The 14,514-nt window shown below is 37.3% G+C and overlaps 1 pseudogene; it reads left to right on the top strand.

The window, feature by feature from the left end:
- Positions 1 to 12,122, top strand: part of LOC119569644 — a 13,681-nt pseudogene extending 1,559 nt beyond the window's left edge.
- Positions 12,123 to 14,514: the final 2,392 nt, after the last annotated feature.

The raw sequence follows: 14,514 nt of genomic DNA, 5'->3' as shown, positions 1-14,514 counted from the left end.
TGTTAATTGGAACATTGTTGCAGCTTGATAGAAAGGATTGTAAAGATTCATAATTTTATTTTAAAAATGCCTAAGCCAAGAGTTGGATTAAAGAAATTGTAGCTAATAAAGTTTTATTGTCTACTTTTTATATCATGATTACTATAATCATGCCCACATTTCTAAAATAATTTTCCGTCATCTTTATTAATTTTGTGTTAAACACCACCAAAAGTAAGAAACATCCATTTTAATTTCACTTTAATATGGTATTCTGTGTTATTTAATCTGCTGGAAATGCGTGCTCATTTTAAATTTTTGTGAAATGTCTTTGCATATAGATGGCTCTGCAAGTGCTTAGCCACAAAGGAGTTTATTAGTAGACCTTGTGGCCTTACTTGATTTTAAAATTTTCTTGAATCAGCAGAGAATTTTATATATAATAATATATATATATAGATATATATTATATATATATATATATATATATAAAATTTTTTTTTTTTTTTACTAATGCAGTGAATATCAATGGTGTAATTTTTTATTACAGAACATTATAGTTACTATAATGTTATAAACATTGGCCCATCCAATACAGAAAGGCAAAGGAAGATCATGTACAGTATTTTTGAAATCAAGGAACAAGGTAAAAGGCAGACAGGCAGTACTCCGTAATTGGCTCATTATTGCCATAGCAACAAGTTTAACCATCTATGTATAAAAACAATTAACAAAGTAAAAACCCCAGTGGGGCATTTCATGTATGTACCTTCCCATGCCCGGTGAATTTGGGTTAAAATAGGTTTCCCATTAACAGGAAATAGTACATTTGTGTTGTGTGGTTGTATCTCTCTGTCTTTCTTTGTTCTCGTTTTTTCATATTTTATGTTTCGTTTTTTTTGAAAATTATGATTAGTTAGCAGCATTGGCATTTTGTATGAATAATGATGTATAGGTAAAAATCATTGAGTGTACACCCAGGGCTGCGGAGGGGTCGGTACCTCAAAACACCTGCCACAACTCCTTGAAAAAAAAAAAAAAAATTACTACATGCTAGCCTTTTAACCCTATCCTTACAGATTTGAAGTCAAATGTTATATCGATGCTACTTTTGGTCGTTTTATTGTAAATCTAAAAAAAAAGAAAAAAAACATTCATTATGCGTTAAAAATACAAATGGACTATGACAATATAAAAATTATATTATTTCTGGTGGAAATAAAGTGTGCAATATGTTTTTAAAAAATTGTTGTTTTTGTGATTTATGTTGATTTTCGGACTGGACAGTTTTTACAATCCAACTCTGACATCCAGCAACTCCAAACTCCTTTTGAACTGACTCTTGACTCCATGACTCTGATTCCGACCTCCCAGCCCTGGTTTGTACAGAGGTCTGCCTTCATGAAATAACACAGTTACAACTGTCCTGTGAGAGAACTATTACCAATTTAGTTACCAATTTAGAGTTTCACTCTCACTGTTTGCTACAAACTCAAGAATAATTTAATGGATTATGCCGGGACCATTTACAATAATTAGTTACTTTGGGGAAGGAAAAGGTATGTGAGATATACAATCTACATACGTACTATGAACTAAATTAATTATCTTTTAGAAGACACATTTCATTGAATATGAAATTGGTAATTGTAATTATATTCCCTATAGTAGCAAGTTGAAACCTTGCTTTGAAATAATAGAGGGGAAGAGTACAAAGGTAATATCTATTAGTGTTTTTTTAATATTTTTTCTTTTTGTATAACAAAACAGTTACATTATAGATGGAATGACTATAGTTTGTCCAGGGGTAAATTTTTTTGTAGGTTTTTCCACTGTAAACCGTCATATTTAATGTATATGTGATGAGAGTACCCTTGTTTGCAGGTGTTGGTTACTAGTAATGCAGTTGTAAGGTATGGTGGTGGTGTCCTGGAGGTCGGTTGTGGTAACAATGGGCTTTGTATTTGTGTGGGCGCTGGGTGCCATGACCAGGGACATGCCGAGCAATCCATGAGACTATTGAGTCTTGATGATAGCTTCTCTCTCTCTCTGACGCTGAACAAGAAAGAAAGGCCAGGACCATGACCAACAGCCAAGCCCCAGGCACTGCCACTGTCCTCTCAACAGTGAGGATGCCAAATAATCAATCACTCAGAAAACACCGAGAAAAGGATAAGAAAGCACAAAGGGTGGGATCTCGGGAGCCCCCCGAGACCGTCCGTAATCCCCGGGAGCCTCGGGCTCTTGTTGAATATTCTGACGTAAGTTCATAAGACTTCTCAGAGCCAGAGGCTGGTGGAGATCACCAGATAGTCTAGTCAAGCCCTGTTTATCCCTCGGTACGGTCGCCACGTCCCCGATCACCACTCGTTTCGGCAAGACCTAGTCCCCGTCACAGCCCTTGCCCAGCACCTAACGTACCAGCTTAAGCCGAAGGTCCATCCTACCCTCCCGATCAACACCTCCAAGACCCCCTCGTGACACTCCATAGTGGACGGAGAAGTGGGAGCATCTCCTACTCTTCACATCACCCGCCCTAAGCCTCCAGCCCTCTGTACCATAATCCCGTGGTCTGTCCCCTTGACCGTCGTACTTTAGATCACTCTTTGGGATACTATCGTTCTAGGATCCTTATCATCATGCACGCACCAACCATCTGGTCAGAAGAGACATTCACGTATTCGTAAGAAGGAAAACACAAAAAAAAAGAAGAGAAAACATGAAAGAAACGTAAAAAGATCTGAGAATCTCATAGTCCAGTTTGTGCACAAGAAAAAGCAAAAGAAAAGTAAACATAAATATCGTAGTGGAGTCCAGACTTTGAAGAGGAAGGTGTAGGTTATAGGTCGTGTTAAGTTTCGAAGATGACAGTCAGAACCAATTGTAGTTAAATTGTGTTTTCCTAGAGTTGCTCCTAGGTCATGACCCTAGATCAGCAGGTGCACCATCTGAGGCCAGGAATCGTGTGAGGAACCCAGTCCAGTTAAGTTCTCATGATGATGAAGGTATACATAATCCACCACAACCTGTTCCAGAAACAAATCATAACCCCGGGCAAATGACCTTCGGAGACACCTCCACCTATTGTCTCATCATAGATCCAGAGAGCTCACTCCTACTCATAGGTCTCCACACAGATACCACATACGCCCAGCCCGCCTCGCCACCGTAGTGCTCGTCATCGACACCGCCTCCACCACCTCAGCCTCCATCTGGCAAGCAAGAGTTATGACCAGCGCTCTGCCTGAAGTCATCTGTAAGTCCCCGCAGACCATCAACCCCCTCTTCCAAGTCAAAGGCGAGGCAATATGACTCCACCACCCAGAAACTCTCCAAGAAGGGCAGCTCCCCATCGAGGCCAATACACCACCTCCACCTTACGGCAGAAGCTTCCAGGTCGTGCAGGCCAGTTCAGTATGTAGAGACTCCACTCCAAAAACACCAGCAGCAGATATTATGGAGTTGCATCAATATCTCGCCAAAGGGGGAGGCAAGAAGAAAAAATAAAAAGGACAAAGACAGGGATTATCTTCTCATGGAAGGAGAAGCAGCAAGCAGGAGTCGCAGCCCAATAGAAGTCGGCAGGCAGAGCCGTGGCCAATCACCAAGGTAAATGGTGGGTTTATTTGAAGCTTTAACTGGAGTGTTGTGTTGTTGTGGTTGTTGTGCCTGTCTGAGTGTTTGGTCTGGGGGTTTTGTCTGTGGCGTTGAGTTTGTTAGTGTGTGTTCTTATAAGTTTTGTGAAATTCTGTTTAGTAGTGTCCTTCCTTCCTTTTTTTTTCTTCTTTTTTTTTTTACTTTTACTTTTACTTTTACTTTACTTTTTGAGTTGAATCCTTGCTTGCTTTAAATCTTTCCTTACCAACTAACATATATCTATCTGCTCTTTGCTAATATTGTTTTGGTCAAAATTATTTCCTTCTACTTGGCGAAATGTATGGGAATCTTGCATGCTAATTGAGTGATAGCAATGCACTAACTAACCTTCTACTAATGTGGTTTGGTACTATAACTGTGCTGATTAACAACTCTTCACCAGGTGCAAGTGGCTCTGTATTTGTGGCATTCTTGAAAGATGTAACATTTCTTCCTTTCTTTTTACAATTTATCAGTTGAGTAAATTATTGTATTAATAGGCAAAAGAAAATTAATTTGTTACACCTCCTTTGAATAATAGAAAATAGCAATGCCTTGTAAATATAAATTTTAATATACAACTGTAGTATTAATCCAATAGAAGATATAATGTAATTTTTCACAAAGGTTACATTGTATTTTCCTGGTAATCAAATAGCAGTTTGTTTTGTAATGTAACGATCTGAATATTTTTTTCATCATTTAAAAAATTCTGTTAGTCTTTCTATCTGTATTTGTTTTTTCTTTTCCTGCTGATGCTAACTAATTGTTTTTTATTTTATGCCATTTTTAATTGTTTATGCTTACTTTTTTAACTACTACTACCACTACAAACTTCAGAACTACTACTATACTACTCTACTACGACCTACTACTACTACTAATACGACGATTAGCGTATTCTAGAATACTCTTGACTTCTCATATTGATATTCTCCATGATAGTTTCTTTTTGGTTTTATTCTAATAGTTTACTTAACATTTTAAAGAAAAGAAAAAAAATCATTTTTTGTCATTCCAATCAGCATTTTTGAAAGGTTCATTAACCCATTGCATCTTGATGACATGTGAGTTCATGTTCATGGTTGGTTGTATCTCAGATGCACATGTAATTTCCTGTCATGGCTGACTCGGTTGTGGCCCCAGATGACATGTAATTCGGTATGGCTGAATTGCTTTGTGGCTTATTGCAGGACGAGTCCATCACATATGTTTACTGTTAGATGCATGGCATTACAGTTTATGCCATTCTTTAATAGTATATACATACCCAGGGGCATGCCTGAGGGAGAATGAGACATGTAATGCGCTTATTGACTTTTTATTATGTAGAGGTGATATTTAGACACAAATAATTTGCCTCCTTTCCCTGGAAGATGTCCATGCACAAAAAAATATGTTTCTCTTGCTGTTGCTCTGAACTATAAGTAACCTTCACTATAGATTACATGATCAGTCAGATGTTCAATATACCAGTGTTACTTTTGAAATGTGAACAGGCAAAGGAAAGTACTGAAGGCATATAGTTGCAGATGTTTATATAATTGGCATCAGTCTCTTATTTTGGTAAGAAATAAGATATGTGAAATGAAAGAAAATCCAGTTTTTATCCCAGTGTAAACCACATGCCATCTTTTAGACTGTGTAGCACACCTCTTATGGAAATGGGACAAAATTTACATAATCAGTTACGACAGAACTGAACAAATTGCATCTCTGAATAGCAAAAACGTTAAAGTCAATTTTTGGATAACAAACCAGCAAGGATCAATTGCTTTTGCCTTGTTAGTATGTGTGACAAGTGCAAAATACCTTAGTTTGGAAAAGCCCGGGAGTCAAGCAAGCTGGGTGCACATACTCCCAGAATGAGTTGAAGTACACCCAGATTCTCTTTGGAGGCAATGGGTTAATATTTTCACATGCATGTTCACATTATAGCTTTAATTATATGAATCAACATGAAATTACAACTAGAATAAGTTTTTTTTTTTTTTGTTGTTTTTCTTTTCTTTCATTCTCCCCTCCCCCCCCCAACTACCATTGCTGATGAAAATTAACTGGCGAAGGCGTTCAAGAAGTGGAAGTCGGAGTCCTGGACGCAGAACGTGGTGACAGGCAGCCATAGACGATTCATCCCAGGACGTGGTGGTACACGACACACACCACCACGTCGCACAGCCACCCCGTGCTGCAGCTGATCGCCTAGCACATGAGAACAACATGAAGTTCCACAAAGCCTTTTGCTGGAATTATTCAAGAGAGGAAAATAGATACGGCCTTAAGCGTTAATGACAAAAGAAGGCGAAAAACCAGAGAAAGGAAAAGAACACGTGAACCAGAGGTGGTGTTTTCTGCTTCTGGACCAGATTACCCCTGGCCCACAAGCATCGCAGCAAGTATTCCTAGGTGCTGCTAAAAATGACACAAATGCCAGCAGTGGCCAGGCAGAAATATCTAATCCATCATCCCATTCAGAACAAGAAGTGCCAGTATTCTGTATTAAAATAAATTTAAGAAAGTGTCCTGTGCCAACAAGCTTGACTAGCTGCCATGCCACCATGATCCACTTGAAGACATTGATCTCCAACGTCTCCAACACCACCAGAGTCCAAGCCTGCAAGACTCAGTATTACTAATGACCTCCCATGCCTCCAAGTAAGTCAGAAGACATTATTTGTTCCATTTGATAGTCTTAAACCTCTCTCTATGATTGTGATCATGGAGATTCTTAATATATTCATATATGTGCGTTTCAAAAAAAGACATTTGATATAAATCTAGCAACAGGTGATGTGTAGTCCATTTTCCATGGAATAATCGCAGACACTAGATGAGGCTCATTACATTAATTATATATTATTTTTACTGACATATTTTTGCGGCACATCTTGCCACTATCCAGACAACCACTTTAGATGCAGAGCTCCCATTCTCAAGAGATTTTAACCTATATTATTTGGCATTCAATACCATCCTAACATACTTGTTTATTTCAGATATGTGCATACTCATCAGGAAATATCCTGCTTCCTTTTAGATTCATTGCAGTTTAATAAAGCGGAAATTTGAACAAAGAATGACACTTGTATAGCAAAAGTTGCCGTATCCTGTTATTTTAATACTTTTTCAGTGATAGAAAGGAACTGAAGAATTGTCACCAGATGATGATGGCAATTATTACACACCACTTGCAAGAAGTGGCCCGCCTAAACTCGTCCTAATTTGTCAGGCCAAAAATCCTGAAATGCAAAACGACAAGACCGTACCTGTCCCTTGAAGACTGGAGTGGAAAGATGTTGTTGAAGTCTTTGAATATAATAGCCAATATTGGGAGGGAACCTATGGGCAAGTGGTACAAGGCAAGGGCAAAGGATAAGAAGAGTAAGTATATCCGATTTCCTTTCCTAAGTAATAATCAATACTCGACAAATACTTTTTATAAGTTATCACTAGTATAAGCTATATTAGTGTTCCTTATCGGAATCAAATGTTTGTTTTTTCACCAGATGATGAAATGGTTTCCTTGAAAAAGTAAGATTAGAGAATCGAGAAAGAGGTTTCCCTTATTACTGCTGTACGAGAAATCAAGATCTTGAAGCAGCTGATCACAAGAAGATTTAACTAAGAATTGTAACAGACAAGCAGGATGCTGTTGACTTCCTAACTGTAAGTTTGTTCTTTTTGTGCATTTTCTGTTTTTGTCTAAACAGTACTTTAGTGTTGTCTTGTTTTATTTGGGAACTGTTCAACTCAAAAATTTTTAGAGTGCCTGTGTGAAGTTGTAAAGGCAGATTTTATGATTTTTTTTTTATTGTGATTTACTAATTTGATTTTTATTTACAGGACAAGGTTCATTTGACTTAGTTTTTGAGTACATGGACCATGACGTTGATGGTGAGTGTTGGAATCTGGAATGGTAGAATTCACAGAACAGCACAATGCCTCAATTATGAAGCAGGCTTCTGAATGGGCTTAGCTATTGCCACAAGAAAGATTTTCTTCACATGGACATTAAATGTACAATATTCTTATGACAACAAGTAAGTGCACATTTTGGTTAGCTTCAATCACATAAACAAGTCGATTTGCTTCCCTATATAACTATATTGTTGTAATTTGAATATTATATATCAATTACTTTTTTTTTCCAGAGGTCAATCAAACTGGGTGATTTGGGTCTTGCAGATTATTTAGTTTCAAACAAAGAACGTCCATACACAAACAAGGTTATCACTTTGTGGTACCACAGCCCTCCTGAGTTGCTCCTTGGGAAGAACGTTAATGGCCGCAGCAATTGATGTGTGGTCCTGTGGATGTATCCTAGAGAATTATTCCAAAAGAGACCACTCTTTCAGGTTGGCTTGAGATGTAGTCCTTACTGTTTTAAAACTAACCTTTTATTTTGAAAGATAACTTCGTATGATCGTATTATATTATGGCAAATTTTTTTCCTTTAATTCCAGAAAATTAAATAAGCACTGAGTTGTGCTTGACATTTCATAAGAAATTGTGTAACCTCTTCTTTTTTTTCATATATAACCCAGGCTAGCACAGAAGCTATGCAACTAGATGTATTATCATCACGAGTTTTGTGAACACCATCACCAGCCGATGGCCTGATATTGTTAACTGCCTGGATGGGGCACAATGAAGCCTAAAAACCTACCGTAGAGAATAGTGGGAAACGACTTTAGAGACAAATGCCCACCCCAGCCTTGGATCTTTTAGACCAAATGCTGAGCTAGACCTTCCAAGAGGATCAGTGCTGGAATGCCTTGAATGGAGGTTGGCTTAAATGTCGATCCTGAAGCTGTAAGTACTGGGGGGATATTTGATTTTGGTAATTTATAACATATATTTACATGGAAAGTGAGATGAAAAGTAATATGCAAAATAAGCAACTTTTAAAGCACATCTTAGTCCCATGTAATAGGCCTCTGCTGAATGTGAATGGAGTGAGGGATCCGAGTTGCTTCTTATGAAATATTAGTTTTAGACTCTTTGTGATTTTGTCTAATTTTCACCTGTTGCACAATTTTATGCTGCTCATGATTTTGTCTGATTTTCACTGTTGCCATCAGTTGATGCGGCTCATTAGACAAACATTAATTTAAAAAATTTTTATAATATAAATGATTTGAAGATAAAGATCCATATGTTCTGCTACCTACTGCAATAATCTTATAATTATGAAGATGATATTGCACTTCTCTCTCTCTCTCTCTCTCTTCTCATCTCCCCTCTCTCTCTCTCTCTTCTCTCTCTCCTCTCATCATCTCCGTCTTCTCTCTCTCTCCTCTCTCTCTCTCTCTCTCTCTCATTGGGCCTTCCATACATTTGTTGTCATTGTTGTCAGGAATAGCTGTGAATATGTAAGAAATGAATCAATTAATTGTTTAACAATAAATGAGGAATTGGCCTTCCACAGTCTGCTTGTGCAATATTAAAACCCTTTCCGACGGTACTATTCATAGTGGCCCGGGCCCTCGCTGCCGGGGGCTTATAGCGTCGCCCTAGAATGCGCGCCATTGTGCCAAAGATCAGCATCCCATGCCATTTCTTCGTAATACTACAGAATATGTTGTATTTTTCAGTTTCATTATTTTCTAGTCTCCTAACTGCCGACTTCTGATAAATCGAGACTGAAGGGTATTTTTGGTATATAGACTCCATAGTTGATCAATATTCAGTCTATATCAATAAAATAAGCATGTGTGGCTTCTTTAGTTGAAATGGGTGTGTTGTTTTTTTTTTTTTTTTTTTTTTTTTTTTTTTTTGTTCATAGTAAAATGAAAACGTGTTAAAACACTTAATCACACTTCCAGTGGCAGAAAATAATATTTTTCCATGATTGTAACAAAAAATAACTCATACATGTACCATGCCTGTACATACATGCCCCCGGCACATTGTCCCGCCATGCCATGCCATGTCCGTACATGCCACCTTTCGGAATGGGTAATGTGTGTTAACTGTCCTCAACTTGGTAAATGTGTTTGTCCTCTCCATGAAATATCTTTGATAAGCATTTTCTTGTCTATGACAGCCAATTTTAAGACAGGCCTTTCTTAAAAACTACGTGCGTATATACAAATATGAAGTAACTTTGCATAGGCATTTGAAGAGAGAAAATTTGTAAGCCCCTTTTGATTAATGTCAAAGGTTAATTTAGAGCCATTCCCCTATATGTTAACAGATGGTTTTCCTGTTCATGTCCATAATGAACTGTCCTTTAATTTGTCTTAACCATTACTGAAGGGATCACAAGTGTGCAGGCTCACACATACTGCCTGCCTCTATGGGGTTAAGGCTGTACATGCGGTGACGGGCCAGAGTGGCGTGGAGCAAGAAGGTTCTGCTTCATGTGGTGGACTCCCGCACCCAGTGTTTGGCTGTTGCCTGAAATCACCCCAATTTATGATGCTAGAGGATTTCTGTTACCTGTCGGCATTGGTGCAAGCAGTTTTTCCCTGTGTTGAAGATATTGCAAATTGGATAGAAAGCTTAGAGACCGCTTTTGATTTATAGTCAAAATGTTCATTGATCAGTCCTCCAGTAAGTTTTATTTTATATTTAATTAAAAACTATAAATCACACTGCCTGCTTTACAACGTGCATTGACACTAAATTAGGGATGCCTCACATCACATTACAGATAAATTAAATGTGTAGTATTACCATTATAATGTACTTAAGATTTTATTGCAATATTTCCTTATGGTGTTACCACAATATATTATCAATGGGCCTGTAACAACATAAATAATGTTCTAATTAGCAGCATTAACTTAAGTAATGTGGCTACACCACAAATCATAATAGATATGTTGCAGAAGAGCAGTCCTAGATTTTTCATGAACACCTATACCTTGTTCCTGAGCTACATCTGGCTTGCCCAGCTTCCTTTTTGGTTTCATTATGATTACACTCTCCAAGGCTTGGTACACCCTAGGCAGGGCTTCAAAATATTTTAAATTTTTATCTATATAATAATCAGCAATTTCCAAAATGCTAGACTATAGATTATCAAAGCCCACCAAAAAGCAGACATAGGGCAAAGATACTTTAGTTTCTGGCTCCCCTAGTTCCACAGGTAGTAGGCATAAGCCTTACCTGCGGGAGATATCACTAATTTCGTCTGGTCCATGGAGTCGACGGCTAATGTTTTAAACCCTTTGACTAACATAAAGAACAGATTTTCTTGGTATGAATTATTCTTGTAAATTATTTCACAGCATGGAACCACGCACACCCATTACCCAAGTACAAGATTGCCATGAATTATGAGCAAGATAAAAGACGGTCAGTTGAAGGAACGCAAGAAGCTGCAATTAGGTGTTGGACCACACCAGGCCTTCCTGAAAGGAATGGGCGTATTGGAGTTGGTCCCACCTGGTTATTCTTGGGTTTCATAATCAGCCGCCCAGTGTATAGAGGGGGCCCTTGACATATTTTAACCTGTGATGGCAGAAGAATGACTCCAATAGCGAAGGGCTACTTAATAATAGCTTGCCTACCTCTCGTAGTATTCCCCTGGACCCCATCATTCATTACCAGAGCCATGGTTTCACATACACCACCTGGAACAGGGGCAGGAGATAGTTCCCCCTGACTCCCACCACAAGCAGGTCACCGTTATAATACTCCTCCATGACGCATGATGAGGGTCATCCTCTTTAAAACCGACCATCTCCAATAGCTCATCTAATAAATACAAGACAAACTGTTGTATTTTGGTCAGTTATCATACTCATGATGAACCAAGTAAGTTGTTTGTACAGTTATTTTTTTCCAAATTAACCTATTATTTTCATATTAAATTTTTTTGGTTGAAATAGCTTGAAGCTTGAAGATAAAAAATTATTCTGATAAGACTGGTATTCTATATATACGTCCATTTTCAGCTGAACTTAGAATTTTACATCTCATAATTTTTGTACATACATAGTAGTAATATGAGAATTTCTTTCCTTCAATTTGGGAATGATATAGTACCCTAATGAGACTGAAGGTCATGTATACATACTATGTCCACTTTGATTTTGTTTACACATATATACCTCACACAATACTGATCTCACCTGGTTTATCCCTTTGTAAAGGAAAGTTTTTATTTTCATATCTAGTAGTATTTGTGGTAAGTACTAATAATTAATGCTATTTGGTGATGATGATGATGGTATCACATAAAAATGGGTATGGTTCGCAAGGCTCATTGGTGACTGAGGACTTGCAATGTCAATTCATTTACATAGTATGGCTCTATAATAGTAAAGTGGATGGTGCATGTACCTTTTTTTCACTTGCAAACAGTCATAGAAATTTTGCTCTAGGTTTATTTGGCATATATATTACTAGATTTGATATCCGGTTACAATCTGTTGTTAGTAGGAATTATCATGAAGTTTATTGAGATGATAAACTATTAATAATTCAATGTTGCCAATGAGGTTCCTTTAACTGACTTCTTCTTATAGCTGGATTGGGCATATCGTCCGCCTCCTTGAACGTCTAAATGCAGCAGTCTATTAGCTGCCACAGAAAAGAGGTTACGAAGAGAGAAAGAACTAACGAGGAATAAGTAAACTCACTTGAAATCAAATATGTGTCTTTATAACCAATGGCTATTATCACTCCTGTCTGGTGAGTATCTTGCTTGTTATAGGGTTATTTGTATGTTTGATCTTTTTGGCAAGCAAAGAATTTCGAACAGATGGATAAGCTCTCTTCATGTTTAGCTCAAAACTTAAGAGACTTGACTAAAGAGCAGCTTTTATTATTACAGGATTGTTTGGGAGGAGATTGGTCTAAATGGGGCTTTTTATCAGAAGGTGTTCGTGAGGCTTTGGTGCAGCTGATGGGGCACGCTTCATATTCCTGTCTCTTGGCTTGACTCCTGACCTATCCCCCCTTAGAGGTCAGACAGGTTACTCACCCTGACCACAGCCACCGATAACAATAACTCAGTCGTGTTAAAATGACCGTCTTCCCCCAGGTTTTAGGATGGGTCCACTCAAGGCTTCAGGTTTGTAACTATTGAACTGATTAATAGATTGTTTTATAGTAACAAATAAATTTTAGTTGAAAGTGAATTTTAAGTTGATTTTGTCCATTACAAGGTATTTCATATGTATGCTGATGTAGATTGTTTTATAGTAAATATGAAATTTAAGTTGATTTATGTCCTTACCAAGTATTTCATATGTTATAGCAGAGATGTAAATGGATTAAAAAAAGAAAAAAAAAAAAGGATGGAACCCATAAAATAGGGATGTATAATTGGTTGGTATATATTTGATGTGAGTCATTGACGCTTTACTTCACCCAACCAATACCCCTTCTCAATTCCTCTTCCCTTCTGCTTATTGTGTTTGTGCCACAACACCTGAACAGCCATCACTGATACCCCAAAGGAGTGATTGAATGTGTAAAGTTTGATAGCAAAAGACCTGCTTATGGGCATTCAGGAAACATTGATGTGAAATTACTTAATGAGGATTGAGAGGTTTACAGAAGAATTGTTCATTCTGATCAAGACAGCAGTAGTGTGAGTGACATAACATCTCTATGCATTGGTTACAGTCACAGAGATACTGTCATAACTTCCATACAGCCTTCAGTTTTCCATTTGTGAAAAATGAGTAATTACCAAATACTTCACAGTTTATGAGTGAGCTTGAGTGGTGTTGACCTTTAGTTGCCTGTAGACATCACTGCTGTCCCTGTACAAATGTTCTGATGCCCAGCAATGACACTTGTCAGGCTGTTCATCTGGTTGTATTATACTGTAAATAATTAATGCACCTCCTTTATTCTGCAGTTTCCCTCAGTTTTAGCTGTTTTTGATCCTGAGGTGTGGCAGGTTGTACGCAAGTTTCTGTAGAATTAACCGAGATTTTTTTGTCTATAGTCCATGGTTTACCATTGGTTTGTAATGGTAACTTTTGTATAAATAAAATGACTGTAAAATAAAAGTCTTTCAATTACTTTGTAAAATTTCTCAAATCAGACTTCGAAAGCTCTGACATATCCTATCACTGAATTTGTAAATATCTGTCTTTTCATTTTGACTATTTTCAGAGGATTGTTATATTAAATTTTTTGTTGTAACTGTATCAACGTGTTCCAAATAAAAATACAAGCTTGTCTATGTCTTCTTGTCTCAGGAAGGACGCTGAACTGGTTTGGACTTGGTGTTGTACTGAAAACTCATTCATATTTACTACCTCTACTTCAAGTTACATGAAACATTCCATAGCTGTAAGCTCTAGTTATGTTTAACTTTTGCATCCACAAATACATAAATATATGTTGGAATGTATGTTTGTAGTAATCGTCAATACTTAATTGCAGATATCTTTGTTATTTATTGATAAGGGAACATCAAGTAACAATGGAAAATTTCTTTAAATTTGGTTGCTTTCTTGCAAATTTGAAGAACTAGCGGAAAACTTGGCAAGTAATGTCAATCAACAATTAGATGAATGATGAATTGGAAATACATGAAGCTATTACACAGCTCTCAGTAGATTAACACTTGCCTCCTTGAAAGGAATGTGTTCAACAGTCTTTTAAGAAAATTTATGAACTGGATCACCCCTCATCTCTCAGCCCCTCTGATTCACTCAGTCCGTCATAATGGTTAACCCTTTCCCGACGGGTGCGCTCTACGTACATGCCAATGGCATGCCTGGACTATCTGCCGTGGCATTACGTACTGCCAAGGAGTTTTTGTTAACAATTTATGGCAAAATAATATTTTTTTGCCACTGAAATGTGAGTAAGTAGTTTTTATTAAACACTTTTTCTCATTTTTCCTATACTATGCATTTCATAAAGGGCTTCTTGAATTCTTGTTAAATACCGATATGTATTTTTTGAGAAAAAAAATCCGTATTT

The sequence above is a fragment of the Penaeus monodon genome, unplaced genomic scaffold, assembly GCF_015228065.2.
Source record: "Penaeus monodon isolate SGIC_2016 unplaced genomic scaffold, NSTDA_Pmon_1 PmonScaffold_1751, whole genome shotgun sequence".
Taxonomy (NCBI): Eukaryota; Metazoa; Arthropoda; class Malacostraca; order Decapoda; family Penaeidae; genus Penaeus; species Penaeus monodon.
This window is presented reverse-complemented; position numbering and strand designations above follow the sequence as displayed.